This window comes from Salvelinus fontinalis, chromosome 15 (genome assembly GCF_029448725.1).
Source record: "Salvelinus fontinalis isolate EN_2023a chromosome 15, ASM2944872v1, whole genome shotgun sequence".
NCBI lineage: Eukaryota > Metazoa > Chordata > Actinopteri > Salmoniformes > Salmonidae > Salvelinus > Salvelinus fontinalis.
Genome location: NC_074679.1, coordinates 39,000,682 through 39,021,234, shown reverse-complemented (window position 1 = coordinate 39,021,234; position 20,553 = coordinate 39,000,682). Strand labels below are relative to the sequence as shown.

The window sequence follows — 20,553 nt, the reverse complement described above, 5'->3', positions numbered from 1 at the left end:
GCATGAGACGGAGTCTACAACCCACACAAGTGGCTCAGGTAGTGCAGCTCACCCAGGATGGCACATCAATGCGAGCTGTGGCAAGAAGGTTTGCTGTGTCTATCAGCGTAGTGTCCAGAGCATGGAGGCGCTACCAGGAGACAGGCCAGTACATCAGGAGACGTGGAGGAGGCCGTAGGAGGGCAACAACCCAGCAGCAGGACCGCTACCTCCGCCTTTGTGCAAGGAGGAGCAGGAGGAGCACTGCCAGAGCCCTGCAAAATGACCTCCAGCAGACCACAAATGTGCATGTGTCTGCTCAAACGGTCAGAAACAGACTCCATGAGGGTGGTATGAGGGCCCGACGTCCACAGGTGGGGGTTGTGCTTACAGCCCAACACAGTGCAGGACGTTTGGCATTTGCCAGAGAACACCAAGATTGGCAAATTCGCCACTGGCGCCCTGTGCTCTTCACAGATGAAAGCGGGTTCACACTGAGCACATGTGACAGTCTGGAGACGCCGTGGAGAACGTTCTGCTGCCTGCAACATCCTCCAGCATGACCGGTTTGGCGGTGGGTCAGTCATGGTGTGGGGTGGCATTTCTTTGGGGGGCCGCACAGCCCTCCATGGGCTCGCCAGAGGTAGCCTGGCTGCTATTAGGTACCGAGATGAGATTCTCAGACCCCTTGTGAGACCATATGCTGGTGCGGTTGGCCCTGGGTTCCTCCTAATGCAAGACAATGCTAGACCTCATGTGGCTGGAGTGTGTCAGCAGTTCCTGCAAGAGGGAGGCATTGATGCTATGGACTGGCCCGCCCGTTCCCCAGACCGGAATCCAATTGAGCACATCTGGGACATCATGTCTCGCTCCATCCACCAACGCCACGTTGCACCACAGACTGTCCAGGAGTTGGAGGATGCTTTAGTCCAGGTCTGGGAGGAGATCCCTCAGGAGACCATCCGCCACCTCATCAGGAGCATGCCCAGGCGTTGTAGGGAGGTCATACAGGCACGTGGAGGCCACACACACTACTGAGCCTCATTTTGACTTGTTTTAAGGACATTACATCAAAGTTGGATCAGCCTGTAGTGTGGTTTTCCACTTTAATTTTGAGTGTGACTCCAAATCCAGACCTCCATGGGTTGATAAATTTGATTTCCATTGATAATTTTGGTGTGATTTTGTTGTCAGCACATTCAACTATGTAAAGAAAAAAGTATTTAATAAGAATATTTCATTCATTCAGATCTAGGATGTGTTATTTTAGTGTTCCCTTTATTTTTTTTGAGCAGTGTATATACATACATACATACATACATACATACATACATACATACATACATACATACATACAAATTGTAATAATGACAATTACAACAATACTGAATGAACACTTATTTTACCTTAATATAATACATAAATAATCTATTTAGTTTCAAATAAATAATTAAACATGTTCAATTTGGTTTAAATAATGCAAAACCACAGTGTTGGAGAAGAAAGTAAAAGTGCAATAGGTGCCATGTAAAAAAAAAAAAAACTACTAGCATTTAAGTTCCTTGCTCATAACATAGAACATATGAAAGCTGGTGGTTCAATATACCCAGTTAAGAAGTTTTAGGTTGTAGTTATTATAGGAATTATGACCCGTCTACTATTTCTCTCTATAACATTTGTATTTCATATACATTTGACTATTGGTTGTTCTTATATGCACTGTAGTATTGCCAGCCTAATCTCGGGAGTTGATGGGCTTGAAGTCATAAACCGCACTGTGCACCAAGCATTGTTAAGAGCTGCTCGCAAACGCAGTAAAGTGCTGTTTGAATGAATGCCTACGAGCCTGCTGCTGCCTACCACCGCTCAACCTGCTCTATCAAATCATAGACCTAATTATAATGATCACCGAAATACGAGCCTTTGGTCATTAACATGGTCAAATCCAGTAACTATAATTTCGAAAACAAAACGTTTAATCTTTCAGTGAAATATGGAACCATTCCGTATTTTGTCGAACGGGTGGCAACCTTAAGTGTAAATATTGCTGTTACATTGAAGGTTGTGCAATGTTATGTTATAATTATGTAACATTCTGGCAAATGAATTACGGTCTTTGTTAGGAAGAAACACAGTTCGCAATGAGCCAGGCGGCCCAAACTGTTGCATATACCCGGACTCTGCTTGTACTGAACGCAAGAGAAGTGACACAATTTCCCTAGTTAATATTGCCAAGCTAACATGCATTTATTTTAACTAAATATGCAGGTTTTAAAAAATATACTTGTGTGTATTGATTTTAAGAAAGGCATTGATGTTTATGGTTAGGTACATTTGTGAATCGAATGTGCTCTTTTCGCAAATGCGCTTTTGTTAAATCATCACCCGTTTGGTGAAGTTGAAGTAGGCTGTGATTCGATGATAAATGAACAGGCAGCGCATTGATTATATGCAACGCAGGACAAGCTAGTTAACCTAGTAATATCATCAACCATGTGTAGTTAACTAGTGATTATGTGAAGATTGATAATTTTTTAATGATAGCTAGCAATTTACCTTGACTCCCTGCAGCCACAAGGTCCTTTTGGTCAGCCTGCCACGCAGTTTCCTCTTGGATTGCAATGTAATCGGCGTCGAAAAATGCAGATTACCGATTTATGGAAACTTGAAATCGGCCCTAATTAATCGGCCATGCCAATTCATCTGTCAACATCTAATCAAGACTGCCCAAATGTGCCTAATTGGTTTATTCATACATTTAAGTTAAAAATTGTGCACTCTCCTCACACAATAGCATGGTATTATTTAACTGTAATAGCTACTGTAAATTGGACAGTGCAGTTGGTTTAACAAGAATTTAAGCTTTCTGTCAATATCAGATATGTCTATGTCCTGGGAAATGTTCTTGTTACTTACAACCTCATGCTAATCGCATTAGCCTACGTTAGCTCAACCATCCCGCGGGGGATTAAAATCTTGTAGAGGTTTTAATAGAGCCCCACAGTGGAGGTGTCATAAAATCTAGTGGTCAAATAACCGTGTAAATCTCTTGGACAAGGTAATTAGCTTTTATCAATATCTGGCTCTGATTCAAAAATGCAAATTAGCATCAAAGTAGACGACATGCAAAACTACAAATCCCTGCAAGCTCAATTTTAAAACTTGCACAAGACAAATTGACAATTATGTGAACTAAGGAAATGTAGCCAATTTAGCTAACATTCGATAGTTCATCCAGATATTTGTAACTTTGCCTTGATTCGCTAGCCTCGTCCAGATCATCATGGTATTTGTAGTTCTTTGATAGCCACATTAGCAGCTAATTAGCATTTCATTTTGGGGGGGTAAATACAGCTGTGAATGCATGCACGCATATACACATACGTCACCTTGTCCTAGAGAGATTTAATCGGTTATCAAAACATCAGGCCAGGGGAGGCCTAAACAAAACACAGCCCTCATTTTAAAATGTTTCTAAAATCCCTTAAGGGGAAAACTAATGGTGGAAAACGATTTGAAACATTTCCCTGTTTTAACCGCTAGCGTTTATGGGTATTATGACTTATACTGTGGTACTCTGTTGGACCTTTTTAAGAGACACGGTAGCACACGAAGACAAACTGGCTGGTGTGCAGTGATTGAGATAATGAAGATCTCAATCTAGATGAGATTAAAAACTGTGGCCCATTTTGAGGCTCTGGTCAAAAGTATTGCAATATTTTTGGGAATTGGGTGTCATTTGTGACGCAGCTAATGTGCTGAGAACTAGAGGCTCTGTTTGAAAGGCTCACGGCACCAGAGACTAAAGGACTTTAATTTCAACAGAGCCCTCGTCACTAAAATAAGTATCATCGAACTGACTGAAGTAGAAGAATGTGAACTCGATGCTTTTGGCTGTGCTGTGAAAGAGAATGAGCAAGCATGGCGCTCGTAGTTATTGAAAAGGAGCTCATTCACATTAAGACTCTCTCTCTCTCTCCTCTTTCTGTCCCTCTTTCACAGTCACTCATTCTCTCTTCTGTGGTAGTGTTCTTAGCTGTTGTAGAGTCCTAAGTGAAAGCCTGTCTCTTCCCTCTGGGAGATATATTTTTCAGGAGATGGAACCTAACGCCCCGCTAATGTACTTAAAATGTTCCTACATACCCTTTCTACACACACTTTTTTGACAACTACAAGCTCCCACAGACCTCACTACAGCGCTGGTAACATTGTCTCCTAAGTGTGTGTGTGGTAGTGACGTCGAACGTTCAGGCTGCTGCTCAGACACTGTGGGAGCTCTAGCCTAGAGTGCCTGGTTAAATTGAGTGCATTTTTAAACTCTCTAAATTATTAAATAGAATTAGATGTAATTGTTGCAATAGCTTGTGAGTGGGCAACCTATTATCCTAAATCGACATGTTAAATTATTTTGCCATATTAAATTATTTTATATTGCACCAATTTTCCTAATGTGGACACTGTGTTACTACCTATACACAAGCTTGCATTTTCACCACAGAGTGGAATTACACATACTTTTTACCTGATTGGTGATGTAAATATAAACATTTAGTCATCAAGATTATACTAAATTGACGCTTTAAAACCTCTACCGCTTCTCTCTCCCGGATCCGAGATCCTCCTCATCAAAAATTCTGACTAGCATAGCCTAGCGCGACAGGGATATCATATAGTATAATTTTCATGAAATCACAAGTCCAATACAGCAAATGAAAGATAAACATTTTGTGAATCCAGCCATCATTTCAGATTTAAAATGTTTTACAGCGAAAACGCTATGTATTTCTATTAGCTAACCACAATAGCAAAAGACTCAACCGCATATTTTCACCATTTTTCTACCGCATAGGTAGCTATCATAAAACCGACCAAATAGAGATATAATTAGTCACTAACCAAGAAACAACTTCATCAGATGACAGTCTTATAACATGTTATACAAAACATAAATTTATTGTTAGAAAATGTGCATATTTGAGGTATAAATCATAGTTTTACATTGCAGCTAACATCAAAAATATCACCAAAGCAGCCAGATTAATTAGAGAGCAACGTGAAATACCTAAATACTCATCATAAAACATTTATGAAAAATACATGGTGTACAGCAAATGAAAGATTAACATCTTGTGAATCCAGCCAATATTTCCAATTTTTTTTGTTTGTGTTTTACAGCGAAAACACAATATAGCATTATATTAGCTTACCACAATAGCCAAACACACAACCGCATTTATTCACCGCATAGATACCATTCGCAAAAACCAGCAAAAGATATAAAATGAATCACTAACCTTGACCAACTTCATCAGATGACAGTCTTATAACATCAGGTTATACAATACACTTATGTTTTGTTCGAAAATGTGCATATTTAGAGCTGCAAACCGTGGTTATACATTGTGAATATGTAGCATCGATTCACCAAATTGTCCGGAGATATTTTGGACACTCACCTAATCTGACCAAAGAACTCATCATAAACTTTACTAAAAAATACATGTTGGACAGCAAATGAAAGATACACTAGTTCTTAATGCAACCGCCGTGTTAGATTTTTAAAAATAACTTTACCATAACAAACAGCTTACGTTATAGCGAGACAGCGTCCGCAAAAAGGGCGAATAATAGGACTCAACATTTTCCACAGAAATACGAAATAACATCATAAATTGTTCTTACTTTTGCTGAGCTTCCATCAGAATCTTGTACAAGGAGACCTAGGTCCAGAATAAATTGTTGTTTGGTTTTAGAATGTCCTTCTCTCCTGTCGAATTCGCTCCACAAGGCTAGCCAATGTTGATGACGTTCCCAATTTCTCTCGACGCAGAGAACGGAAAACTCCAAAAGTCCCATTAAACGTTGAATAAACTGATGAAACTCGGTTGAAAAAAACTACTTTATGATGTTTTTCTAATATCTATCAAATAAAAACAGAGCCGGAGATATTAGCCGTGTAACCGAACGCTTATCATAAGACAACATGGAGGCACTGCCCGCGCCTAGGTAGAGAAAGGAAATTCTGGTCACGTCATTCCAAGAGCTCTTGTTCGACCTCAGATCAAGCTAGACACCCCATTCCACCTTCCACTGCCTGTTGACATCTAGTGGAAGGCGTATGCAGTGCATGCATATTCATAAATATTAGGCAATTGAATAGGCATTTGGAACAGAGCATCGTTTTCAGATTTTTCACTTCCTGTCTGGAAGTTTGCTGCAAAATGAGTTCTGTTTTACTCACAGATATAATTCAAACAGTTTTAGAAACTTGAGTGTTTTCTATCCAATAGTAATAATAATATGCATATTGTACGATCTAGAATAGAGTACGAAGCCGTTTAAATTGGGCACGATTTTTTTCCCAAAGTGAAAACAGCGCCCCCTATTCACAAGAAGTTTTAAACCGATTATTTTGTTGAGTTTCGTTGCTTTTATCATAAGTGCCTGTGTGTCCCAGGACTTAGAAAGCAGTTGTCATTTTCAAACTCAAATGGCACAGATAATTGAGTGCTCTTTGTATAAAAGTCGCTGGTCACAAACAGACAGATTTGACGGTCAAGCTACTGTATCACTTAAATGAAAGCCAACCCCTGTCGCTATATAGAATTACCTGTGAGGTGATAAGTCATAAAAAATGATCCAGTTAATTGTTGCGTTTCCTTTTTTCGTGTTGGCCATCTACCGTAAACATTGTGGGCACAAGGAGATGAGTTGATAAATGGCTACTACAGGTTCTCATCAATCGACAGGTACGGCGCCTTCAGGAAGTATTCATACCCCTTGACTTATTCCACATTTTGTTACAGCCTGAATACAAATGTTCGTGCATCTACATACAATACCCCATAATGACAAAGTGAAAACATGTTTTTAGAAAGTTTAGCAAATTTGTTGAAAATGAAATACTTCTCATTTTATAGAAGTATTCACACCCCTGAGTCAGATTTTCTCAAGCTCTTAAATTAGATGGGGAGCGGCGGTGAACAGCAACCTTCAAGTCTTTCCACAGATTTTCCATGGGATTCAAGTCTGGGCTGTGGCTGGGCTACTTTGAAGGACTTTCACATTCTTGTTCTGAAGCTATTCCAGTGTTGCTTTGGCTGTATGCTTGGGGTCGTTGTCCTGGTGAAATGGAAATCTCAGTCTAAGTTTGTTTGCACTCTGAAGCAGGTTCTTATCAAGGATTTGCAAAAGAAATGGAGAGCCGTACACTAGGAGCTCAGATGCAATAATTTAATAATCTAATATCCAACGTTTCGACAGGCAAGCTGTCTTCATCAGGGTATAATGACAAACACCGCAGGTCACTAGTTTTATAGTGTCAAAGGACACACACAGGTGTCTGTAATCATGGCCGGGTGTGGCCTGATATCATTGGTTAATTCTCAGATATAAAAAATAACATACAAAAAACATGAATGATGGCATATGATCATAGATACAATTTGGCTACATAGGCCTACAAAACATAAAAAATTAATAGTTAAAGATATAGATAAAGATAGACAAAATATATGTTGAGACCGAAGGGATCAAGGGTCTTTTTAAAATGAAAGATCCAGGCAGCCTCTCGTTTTAACAATAAATTGTCAAGGTCCCCCCCTCTCCTAGGGAGGGTGACATGTTCAATGCCGACGGGACGAAATCGAGTGGTTCGCTTCCAAAAAGTGGGCCGCAACTGGCTTAAGTCACCCCGGTGTCCTGGCTAAATTCCCAATCTGGCCCTCAAACCATCATGGTCACCTAATAATCCCCAGTTTACAATTGGCTCATTCATCCCCCTCCTCTCCCCTGTAACTATTCCCCAGGTCGTTGCTGCAAATGAGAATGTGTTCTCAGTCAACTTACCTGGTAAAATAACGGTAAAATAAAAAAATAAAAAGTCGAGTTCCTGCACCTAATGGTGCTACATTGCTCCGAGGTTCGCACTTTTAATTCGCGCTTTGTTTTATCCACGTACGGAAAAGTTAAGACAAATACCTTAGTGGAGCACGTGATAACACCATTTGATTGGGATCGGTGTCCTTTTTTTGAAGGATCTACATTTGTAAGTGCCATTGCATTGAAAGCAGCCATTACACTTGTAGTTTCCATTCGGTAGAGGCACAAATAAATGTTGTGCAGGGATATTTTGGGGCGCTAAATCAGAGTTGACCAAATGAGCTCCGATTTCTGCCCAGTGAGAATACGACCAAGGGAGGGTCCGAAAACACATTACCGATAGTGTCATCGGATCTTAGAATGTGTCAATGTTTGAACTATTCCCTTAATTTGTTCAGAGCACTTTGAATAGCGGGTAGTTAGAACGCAAGAATGCTTATTTTTGCGAGACTGTCCTTGAAAGAGATCATGTCTAGATTTGTTTTGAATGGTCTCAATGGCAGTATTAATTTGACAATTTTTGTACCCCCTCCTTATTTTCTTTGTTTCTCAGACATATTTCTGTCAATCTGAATGGTTTTTGCTAATTCTTTTGATTAGACAGAATTGGCTGTAGGCCAAACTGTTTTTCAAGGGAAGTGGGTGACCACTATCAGCCCTCAAACTGTTACGATCAGTAGGTTTCCTGTAAAGGTCAGTGAATAGAACATTATCCTCACCCAAAATCAGAAGATCAAGGAAACTGATTTGACGTGTGTCAGACTACATAGTAAATCTCAGGTGCTCAGAACAAGAGTTAAGAAAAGCATGGAATTCCTGGAGCTGTTTTGCATCACCCTTCCATAGAACAAAACATATAATCAATGTACCTTTTCCAAATGTTAGGCAAGAAAACGTTTGAGAGGGTTGAATGTACTGTTTCTCAATGTAACCCACATACAAATGAGCATAGTTAAGAGCCATAGGGGATCCCATAGCAGTACCCTTCGTCTGAATAAAGAAATCATTTAGAAACATGAAGTAGTGTGAGTACTATTTCAGCCAATGTTATAATGCATCACGTTACAGGGTCACGTTGCAGAACAAAATGTTCCATGGCTTCAATAATGCCCTTGTGTGGAATATTCGTGTAGAACGACTCAACGTCATCAAAAGTAACTAACAAGGTATCATCCGGGAGAGGATCAAGAGATTCAATAATGGAGATCATACTGCTGGTGTCCTTTACAAAGGAGGAGAGCTGTTCTGCGAGGGGTCTAGGGAAGTCAACGAAAGCCGATAAAGGGGTCATTACTGCATCAATGCCCGCTACAATAGGGCGCCCTGGAGGTTTTGCTTCTTTCGCCTCCAGATCTCAAAGGATTTGCCTGTATTTGGTTCCATGAATTGTTCACTCTATCCTTCCCAGTCTCTCAGTCCCTGCCGCTGAAAAGCATCCCCATAGCATGATGCTTCACGGTAGGTATGGTGTTAGACGGGTGATGAGCCTTTTTTCTCAGGACAGGCTTCCATCTGGCCACTTCCATAAAGCCCAGATTGGTGAGGTGCTGTAGATACTATTGTCCTTCTGGCAGGTTCTCCCATCTCAGCCAAGGACCTCTGTAGTTCAGTCAGTGGTAATTGGGTTCTTGGTCACCTTCTTAACCGGTTTCTCAGTTTGGTCTGGGTAGTTCCATATTTTCTTCAATTTCCCAGTGATGGAGACCACTGTGCTCTTGGAAACTTTCAACACTCTTGAAATTGTTCTATACCCTTCCCCAGATATGTCCCATCACAATTCTCTCTCGGAGATCTACGGACAGTTCCTTGGACTTCATGGTATAGTGTCTGCTTTGGCATGCACTGTCAACTGTGGGATCTTCTGTAAACGGGTGTGTTTCTTTTCTAAATCATGTCCAAACAATTGAATTGGCCACAGGTGGACTCCAAGTTGTAGTGACGTCTCAAGGATGATCGAAGGAAGTTGGATGCACCTGAGCTCAATTTTGAGTGTCGTATCAAAAGGGTGTGAATACTTATTTCAATGAGATATTTCTGTGTTTCTTTTACAAGTAATGTGCGAACGTTTTCACTTTCATTGTAAGGTATAGTGTGCGTGTAGATGGTTGAAAATGTATATTTAGGGCCTCCCGGGTGGCGCAGTGGTCTAGGGCACTGCATCGCAGTGCTAACTGCGCCACCAGAGTCTCTGGGTTCGCGCCCAGGCTCTGTCGCAGCCGGCCGCGACCGGGAGGTCCATGGGGCGACGCACAATTGGCATAGCGTCGTCCGGGGTAGGGAGGGTTTGGCCGGTAGGGATATCCTTGTCTCATCGCGCTCCAGCGACTCCTGTGGCGGGCCGGGCGCAGTGCGCGCCAACCAAGGGGGGCCAGGTACACGGTGTTTCCTCCGACACATTGGTGCGGCTGGCTTCCGGGTTGGAGGCGCGCTGTGTTAAGAAGCAGTACGGCTGGTTGGGTTGTGCTTCGGAGGACGCATGGCTTTCGACCTTCGTCTCTCCCGTGCCCGTACGGGAGTTGTAGCGATGAGACAGGGTAGTAATTACTAGCGATTGGATACCACGAGAAATTGGGGAGAAAATGGGATAAAATTAAAAATAAAAATAAAATAAAAATGTATATTTAATCCATTTTGAATTCAGGCTGTAACACGTGGAATAATTTAAGGGGTATGAATACTTGCTGAAGGCATGTAGTATACTCAAGTACATTGTGGTTTGTCTTTGAGAAGAGTGCAAACGGTACATGTCGCAGAAGTTGTCCTAGTCACATAAATATTGTATGAAAAATATATTTGAGTGAATTAATTTGCACGGGCTATTGATTTATAGTAGAACAAGCTAATGAATTCCAAGTTTGGAGTGGCCACTTTGTGAATGTTGGTGAGTGTGCTGTTTTTAAGGTTCTAATTTAGCCCGATTTTAAGTCACATTATCACACTTGTGTTCAGATATGTGTAGGGAGTCATTTTTATGTTTTGGTCTTTAAAATATCACAATCTATTTCAGCATTTGATTATGAATTTGGACATTTTAAAACCGGTGTTTTTGACTCCTGGCTAGAAATCAAATATTTGACAAGAGCAAGCAGCAACAGTATAAATTTCAATATATGTTTTAGGAATATAAATTATACTTAAAGAAAAAAATATATATATTAAACCCGGTTTCTGCTTAATCAGGTGAAAACGTGCTTTGATTTAATGATTTTGATAAAATAACTAATGGTTGAAATAAGTTTCGCGCCTAGGACTCTTCGTATAGATCTTCAGTAGACTGACTCTCAGCCTTCCCATCTCCGTTTTCCGTCTGTCCTCCCAAGGACGACATCCTCCACAGCTACACTGAACAAAAAATATAAACGCCACACGCCACAATTTTAAAGATTTGACTAATTTACAGTTCATATAAGGAAATCAGTCAATTGAACTAAATTAATTTAGGCTCTAATCTATGGATGTCACATGACTGGGAATACAGCTGGATAAGATCTATGACCAGGTTACTAAAAAAACAATTATTTTATTCAATATCTAGCATAGGCCTCTGTGTGAGCGACTCACATTTGGCTGGTTTAAACCTGTCAATGTGTGTTCAGTCACTTCAATGCATAGACCACCAGTCACCACCAGTCTCCTGCTATGTTTCCGGCTAGTGTTGGTTGAGATTGTGAGGCTGAAAGAAAGATACAGTAACATGCATTCCATTTCATATTTCCAATCAAATGAGACCGTTTCCAATCGAAATGGATAAGATCCAACTGAGTGACAAACTAATGAAAATATCATCTCATCCTGAATAATGTAGAATAGTTCAACCAAAAGGATTCACGCAGAAAAGATGGGGAAATGAACAATTAATGGTTGTGAATTCTAAATATTTCTCTAAGTGGAACCTCAGGTCGTATTAAACACACTTTTAATAGCTCTAAAATGAAAGTAAGGTCTTGATGAGAAATGGTCAATGTCATATTTCAACGTTTGAGGATTTATGAGCAATATCTCTGAGTCTTTGTAGCTAATAGATAAACTATGAAATTATAAACTGTGAAATTGTACACCGGCCAAATACACTCTGCATCATTTCAGGAAGGTAGAAATCTTTTCACTGGATTGTAATCACAATGTAGGCACATTTTTACAACAGAAAAAGGGAACAAATGTACAACATGTTGATTGTAGGTTTCATTGAATCTTAATGAATGTTTTATTTTCTGTTCCATTGGTTTGCAGCCTTATCTAGCATGTTATAACAAGATTGACAGATTCCCTGTCTCTCCTGGGAGCTCTTTCTTTGCCTCTCCCAAGGTGTGTTGGTCTAGTAGAGAAGTTAATTCCCACAAATATTAACACTGCGAACCAAAGTGTTGTGCATGGCCTGCTGAAATCTCAGGGGACTCACTGGATTTGTCCCAAATGGGAATAGGGTACCATTTGGGACACAGACACCATGTGGGTTGATTACCATTGCATGAAGCCAGATGAAATGATTTCTGCACCTCTGAATTTAACATTGTTTAGGGCCAGGAACAATCCACTGGCAGGCTCCTTAACCATACAGTGGGACAACTACCCCCTCTATTTCTGTGTGTCTCTCGCTCTCTCTCGTTGAATTTTTTTGCCTCGCTCTCTTGTCTGTGGAGATATTTTTGGGACATTCTGTCCGCTTGTTAGAAATGCTCAGCGTTTGTTCCACTTATTCCCCATCTTCTTTTAGGGTTTCGTTCAGGCCCTTTTCAACAGTTCTGATTTATCCGTGATTCTTTTAAAGAAATTATATTAGATAATAAATGTATTAGCAGCCACCCGCTGTGGGCTGTTCTTCCAGGGGCATCAGTGGCTGATATGCATAACATTATGACAATGACTAACGTACTTGATTTTTCTGTGTGGTAATGCTGGTCTATTGTCTCTTATTGTATTGTAAACAGTCCATGTCTGTGTGGATGGGAGAATGGTGATGTTAAGAGAGAGGGAAGGAAGGGAAGATAGAGGGAAACTGTTAATGTGATTTCAGACGAGGTCAGAATGAATAAGCACTCTTTTCAAAATGCAGTATGTTGCTGTGACTGAGTGACAGCGTGTCACAGTGGTCCCTCATCGGCCTCATTTGGGTCAAAATCCACTTAGAGCAGCTAGCCTCTACAGGTTCTCCTGTTCTCTTGTTGGGGGGGCCATCCACATACTGTGCACCTCTCTCTCACACTAAAACGGTTAACGTGGAAGTCTTCTTGCTCTCAATCTGCATCTTTCAGTCTTTTCAAATGTATTTAATAGACGTTTTAAGACATTCTTGTACCCCTTTACAGACAGACTGAGCTCCTAAGGCTTCGTCGCTAAGGTAAACAGACACCTACCAACCCGGTGCAGATGAAGTCAGGGGAGTTTATGATCATATTCAGTGGGAACTGGCAGACCCAGACAGACAGCATACCTCCGCCTGTCCATCCCCGGTCCCCTGGTGCACTGAGGTGACACCCTGCGCTGTGTATCCAGGCGGAAAACTGCCCTCTGGCACAAGCTGCCTAGCGTTGCCGTGTGCGTATGTGTGTGGTGGGGGGTGTAGGCAGCTTGTACCTGCCTCACCCCATCTGCCCCTGCACTATAGTCTCTGGTACCAATCTAATGACTGTGTTCCTGGCTACCCTGCCATAGCTCCTGAGTGGCGCAGCGGTCTAAGGCACTGCAACTCAGTGCTAGAGGTGTCACTACAGACACCCTGGTTTGAATCCAGGCTGTATCACAACCGGCCATGATTGGGAGTCCCAAAGGGCAGTGGCCAGCGTCGTCCGGTTTTGGCCGGTGTAGGCCATCATTGTAAATAAGAATTTGTTCTTAACTGACTTGCCTAGTTAAATAAAGGTTCAATAATGTTTATTTTTTATTTTTTAAATAGCTATGATGTACGCTGGAGATACTGGGGTTAATATTAGAAGACAGACACAGGATTTTCCCACCCTTTGTCTCATACAGTAGGCGTAAGTAGGCTTATATTGGGGCCAGTCACAGAAGGTCAAACAAAGATATGCATATTTGTTGTGGATATCAAAAATTTTGAATTTAGTCCTTGAGGGGGGAAAGGCATCATACTGTTAATCTCCAGAGTCTTACTGTGGTGATTTTATTAGTGTTCTATACCTGTAAATCGGACTTTGTTGATTTTACCTGTAGATGTTTATTGATTGTGATTTGATTTTTGTTTTATGAGGATTAAGAGATTCTCACCACAGGCTGTTGAGATTGGCACCCTTTGTCCATAAATAGTTGTTCGATCTCATAAATACGTTATGCTTTGTCATCTTGAATAGTATGTATTTCTTTAGAATACTTTTTAGAAAGGCTTCCCACTGATGGCCGACCGTTGTTTTCAAGGTAATCTACTCGCGTTCACGTACACCGTTCCGGTGGTCGTTGACATCTGCTTTACAGAGACGATAACGCTTTGCGCACTATCAGCCACGATTTAAAGTCATCCAGAAGCATGGCAGACATTGGATGATCATATAAAATGTTAATACCTTCGGCTGTCCGTGATGGAGAAAGAAAATCGGCCTCGAAGACAATTACTGGAAAAATGATATGACCAAGGTGTCTTTTTAGGATTTTTTTTATTGAACTTCTCTATGTGAATGATACTTTTTGGGCTCAACCAGCTAAACCGCAGTACCAAAAGTACTCTGAGCACAGTGGAACACGTCCTACCCGACCAGAAGCCTGGCCCCCTGATCTCTCCTCAGTTTCCTTCACCCTCTGTGAACCAAGAAGGGGAGAATCTCTGGATGGGTTAGTTGTTGCCTTTTGCTGCCCTCTGCTGGTGGTCAGTGAGACGTTGAGTTGAATGAGCATCACTAAATCTTGTCCCTTTTCTGCTTGTTTCTAAGTTCATTTTGCACCATACTCATTTAGCGTCAAATATTTATTGTAGGAAGTCCTCATCCGTGCTTGAATAACCTTTTTGTGGTTAAAACTCGTAAAACGGCAGGAGTTTGTTGGGAGGATACATGTGTTACACACAGCAGGCAGGTCACTCCAGATCCAATGCAATATTCAACATTCGTCCAGGTATTCAGTACTGGCCTCTAGGGGCAAAGGTGAGCACTTGCTAGGGATGGTGGATGGGTGTAAGCCACGAGCTCCGTCTCCGAGGATCACGGGTTCAATCCCAGTGCCTGGCACTCTTTATTTTTTTTACCCGAGCCTTAACCCTTACCTTAATCATTTGGAATGAATGCCTAAACTTAGCGGTCGAGTTGTTTCTGTTTTAACCCTATCCTAAAACGTAACCCTTAACCAATCGGAATGAATGCCTACATATAATTTGACCCCCCCCCCCCCGACAAACGTTGAATAATGAAGTCAGACAGTGTCAAACCGTGAGATCTTGTTACACACCGAAGATATCCTAACACTCAGAGAGTGGTGTATGTTATCGAGCAGTGAGTCAGTGTGCATGGTAGTGTGCTGTCCTTGCAGCTGGGGCAGCGAGCTCCACCCCGTTCCTTACAGCAGCCACACACACAGAGCCACACACGGAGCCCCACCCTCACTGCAGCTCCAGCGTCATTCTGAGGTCGTCCCCTGGCTATATTTCATGTGTGCTGGACACTGCTCTGAGTTGCATTGTTCTCCCCCTGACTGTTCTGAGTGGTGACTCAGTCAAGTTTGAAAAGAGAAAGAGGAGACTGACTGTCGTTCCAGCTGTGTAGCACAACTGGAGAACATAACAAACAGGCTGCCAACTTGTGGTGAGTTTAGAATTTAAGGATCCCTTTTCTTTTCCCATTACTCTCTCTTTCTCTCAGCTGGAAAATAAGTTTTAATTTTTGTTAGGTTTTTGCAGATAACTTCCAATTGTAAGTTAAACTAAGGCTGTTCATTTAGTGTTGGTTTGCCGATGGTAGCCTTAAGAGTCATGAAGTTCTTTAATGATGTAAACTTCTTTCGTGGCTGTGGAGAAGTTTGAGCTAACCTCTTATTTGCTGTATCTGTGGTTCCTTCCCTTAGTTGTGTCCTGTTTCGCCAAGTTGTGTATGGTGTGTATGACCCTGCTTAAAGACTGTGTTGTGGTATACATGATAGCTATGATGTATGGTATGACCCAGTCCCCTGTTATTAGACTGTGTTGATACATGACACAAAGGGATATGGAGAATTATACGGTATCAGAGGGACTGCGGTAAAATGTATGCCAAACAAAAAAAACAATGATTGCTAAGTTAAACTATACAAGTCTGTGCACAAGTGCGACTTTTAACAATTTTCCACAGAATTTTTTTACAAAAACACGTTTTCTTGAACAATGCAGATGCGAAGTTTGGTAACAGAATGACAGCGGCACAAACCGCCATTCTGTTTCCAAACGTTGCATCTGCACTGCTCTTCAAGTAAATGTTTTTGTAAAATGTTCTGTTGAAATTAAATTTGCCCTTGTGCATCGGGTCATTTTCCATCTGAAAGGACCCATGAGCACCAACATGGGAAGTTCATAGGCGCTTGTCAAATCTGGAGTCAAACGAGAGCGAAGAATCTGTTTTTGAGAAATTTAAGGCACACACTACCGGTCAAAAGTTTTAGGACACCTACTACACTCATTAAAGGGTTTTTCTTAATTTCTTACTATTTTCTACATTGTAGCATAATAATGAAGACATCAACACTATGAAATAACACATATGGAGTCATGTAGTAACCAAAAACGTTTTAAACAAATCAAAATATATTTCAGATTCTTCAAATAGCCACCCTTTGCCTTGATGACAGATTTGCACACTCTTGGCATTTTCTCAACCAGCTTCATGAGGTAGTCACCCGGAATGCTTTTCAATTAACAGGCGTGCCTTGTTAATTTGTGGAATTTCTTTCCTCCTTAATGCGTTTGAGCCAATCAGTTGTGTTGTGACAAGGTAGAGGTGGTATACAGAAGATAGCCCTATTTGGTAAAAGACCAAACTATATTATGTCAAGAACAGCTCAAATAAGCAGGCGTTCTAAAACTTTTGACCGGCAGTGTGTGTATATACATTTGTCAACCATTGTATAGCCTAAATATTAGAGAAACGCAAAGGCTTTGATTTCTGTTCAGATGAAAAAGGGGTCTTTTTAGAAAACATCAACCAAAAAAAGTCTAAAGGAATTAGAAATTCATCAAAACACAGAAATGTTGAAGTAAAGACCCCTGCCAACTAATATCAACACTTATAAATTATTAAGTGATTAAAACATGAAATTCTGTTACCAAATTGTTAACAACATTTCAGAAAATCAGTAGCAGAATTACTGCAATTGATTTGGCTACAATTCACAGTTGGGTCACCTGCTACAGTCCTCCCTTCCACTGGCGTACTGTTACGTTCAACTCATAACTGTTCTTTCTCTTTCTGTCGTCTGGACAACCCCTCCCTTTCTCTCTCTGCCTCGATCTCGTTAAAATATCACCTATCCCGGCTCTTACCGACATCTACCATAACACCTACCCTCAGGACACGAGTCAAGGAAGATCGTTTTGTCTTCACAGAGATGTTCCATACCCAATCGTTGTCAGCCGGTAACGTGACACCCAATACTCTCCTTTTAACTCCTCTGATCTGACGAGACCCTGTTACAAGGGGCTGCCTCAATTACTGCTTTGTTATAAAGAGAGTTAGTTTAGAGATGTAAGGAAGCCCTGATGCTTTTGTTAAGTAGGTTCTATTGGGTTTCCACCTGTCAGGACATGCACAGGGCATTTGCAACCCATCCATACTGTGGCCTACTGTTTGTCTGAGTGTCATAACAAAGGTGCCAGGTGATGGCTTTCCCTCTACTCTCTGGACTGACAAGCGTCAGACTGTTGTATACACAACAAAGTATTGAGCATGATCTTGAATGAGAGATCTAACCATGAACGTTACATTCACAAGAGCATAATGTAAGAAGTGAAGACAACTAGACAGTTATTTTTTTAGATACATTTTAGTAGACACTCTTATCCAGAGCAACATACATTTTCATACTGGTCCCCTGTGGGGATCGAACTCACAACCCTGGCATTGCAAGTGCCGTTCTCTACTAACAGCCACATGGGACCATATAGTACAGTACCAGTCAAAAGTTTGGACAGACTCATTCAAGGGTTTTTCTTTACTTTTTATCTATTTTCTACATCGTAGAATAATAGTGAAGACATCAAAACTATGAAATAACACATATGGAATCATGTAGTAACCAAAAAAGTGTTAAACATATCAAAATATATTTGAGATTCTTCAAAGTAGCCACCCTTTGCCTTGACAGCTTTGCACACTCTTGGCATTCTCTCAACCAGCTTCATGAGGAATGCTTTTCCAACAGACTTGAAGGAGTTCCCACATATGCTGAGCACTTGATGGCTGCTTTTCTCTGCGGTCACTCTGCGGTCCAACTTATCCCAAATCATCTCAATTGAGTTGGTCGGGGGATTCTGACGGCCAGGTCATCTGATGCAGCACTCCATCACCCTCCTTCTTGGTCAAATAGCCCTTACACAGCCAGGAGGTGTGTTGAGTCATTGTCCAGTTGAAAAACAAATGATAGTCCCACTAAGCGCAAACCAGATGGGATGGCGTAGCACTGCTGGTTAAGTGTGCCTTGAATTCGAAATAAATCACAACAGTGTCACCAGCAAAGCACCATCACACCTCCATGCTTCACAGTGGGAACTACACATGCAGAGCTCACACATTTAACATACTCTGCGTCTCAAATTTGGACTCATCTGACCAAAGGACAGATTTCCCGAAAGCCTATGTCCATTGCTCGGGTTTCTTGGCCCAAGCAAGTCTCTTCTTTTTCTTATTGGTGTCCTTTTAAGTAGTGGTTTCTTTGCAGCAATTTGACCATGAAGGCCTGATTCACACAGTCTCTGAACAGTTGTTGAGATGTGTGTGTTACTTGAACTCTGAAGAATTTATTTGGCCTGCGTTTTCTGAGGCTGATTACTCAAATGAACTTATCCTCTGCAGCAGAGGTAACTCTGGGTTTTCCTTTCTTGTGGTGGTCCTCATGAGAGCCAGTTTCATCATATCGCTTGATGGTTTTTGCGACTGCACTTGAATAAACTTTCAAAGTTCTAGACATTTTCCGCATTGACTGACCTTCATGTCTTAAAGTAATGATGAACTGTCGTTTTATTATTTGAGCTGTTCTTGCCATAATATGGACTTAGCCTTATTTGGTATAATACCATCTTCTGTCTACCACCCCTACCTTGTCACAACACAACTGATTGGCTCAAACGCATTAAGAAGGAAAGAAATTCCACAAATGAACTTTTACCAAGGCACACCTGTTAATTGAAATGCATTCCAGGTGACTACCTCAAGACGCTTGTTGAGAGACTGCCAAGTGTGCGCAAAGCTGTCATCAAGGCAAACGGTGGCTACTTTGAAGAATCTCAAATATAAAATGTAATTTGATTTGTTTAACACTTTCTTTTGGTTACTACATGATTCCATGTGTTATTTCACAGTGTTGATGTCTTCACTGTTATTCTACAATGTAGTAAAATGGTACAAATAAAGAAAAACCCTGGTGTGTCAACTTTTGACTGGTACTGTATACTAGCTATGATGATGTAGGACATGTTGTTTTGAACAGAAACATGCATACCGTGCCAAATAAGCACTGGGGGACATGAGATATAAAGTGGTCAGACCACAATGGACTGGTTATGAGAAGCATGCAGTGGCGATCTGTCTGGGATCTAACAGTACTATGCCTCTCGCTGGACCACAGCCTATTCATTCATTCCTCAACTCAACTGTTGAAAAGAAAAGCCCTGCGTCCCAAATGGCACCTTATTCCCTATATTAGACCAGAGCCTTATGGGCCATTATAGGGTCTCATTTGGTATGCAGCTGGATTACAGGCTGTTTCTGACCTCATGGCATCATGTCATTTAAGCAAATCAATGAATGGTTCTCTTTTCTGGACAGTTGAGCCAGTCAGTCACACAGTACCATACCACGAGAAGGAGACAAGTCAGCCTACAGTATTGGTAGTCACAACACAGGACTGTTCGGGAGGGTTTTGAATTACCAAGGCCCTCACGATACAATATTATTACGATACTTAGGTGCCGATATATGTATTGCGATTCTCACAATTCTATATGTATTGCGATTCCTTGTTCCAAACATATTGCTCACCATATGTCTGCTGCAGAGGTACAAGAGAGCCATGAGAACACATTCAGTAAAAGTGCTGAAAACAAATTGGCTCCCTGTTTAGAAAGATGGAGAACAAGCTATGAAGGGGTTTTGTCAATACAATATATCATCAAAACTAATATCCCGATGTATAACTATATATTTTTTTCACCCATCACTACTGTTTGTGGCAAACTATTAGCATGCGAACCCCTTGAAATTCCCCCTTTTTTTTAAATGAAAATAAACAGATTAATCTTTTCTGAGTTTACACCTTGCCACAACCTCAGATCTAGACACATTTGCATACACACAAGGGAGTGGTGTGAGGGATGAATACCCTTTTTAAATGTACTCATAAGATTTCATAAACAGATTTTAATATTTCAGATGTATTCATGTCGTCTTTATACTTTTATCTAGTTGTAGGTAAATTCCATTTCAATTCAGGAATTTAAAACGGATGAATTGGAATGGAATTGACCCCAATCATGTGTTTTAAATCACCCCTTAAATGTGTCTGCATGCTTTA

General features: G+C 41.1%; 1 protein-coding gene across 3 annotated transcripts in view; it reads left to right on the top strand.

The window, feature by feature from the left end:
* LOC129811949 (SAM and SH3 domain-containing protein 1-like) overlaps positions 1-20,553 on the top strand; it is an 87,504-nt gene that overhangs the window by 37,112 nt on the left and 29,839 nt on the right. Inside the window, exon 1 of one of the 3 annotated variants that reach the window (XM_055863742.1) lies at positions 15,435-15,602. The exons of the other annotated variants lie outside the window; for them this stretch is intronic. The gene's annotated coding sequence lies outside the window, so the exon portion shown is untranslated. Of the gene's footprint in view, positions 1-15,434; positions 15,603-20,553 lie in introns of those variants that run through there. 3 annotated transcript variants of the gene reach the window in all.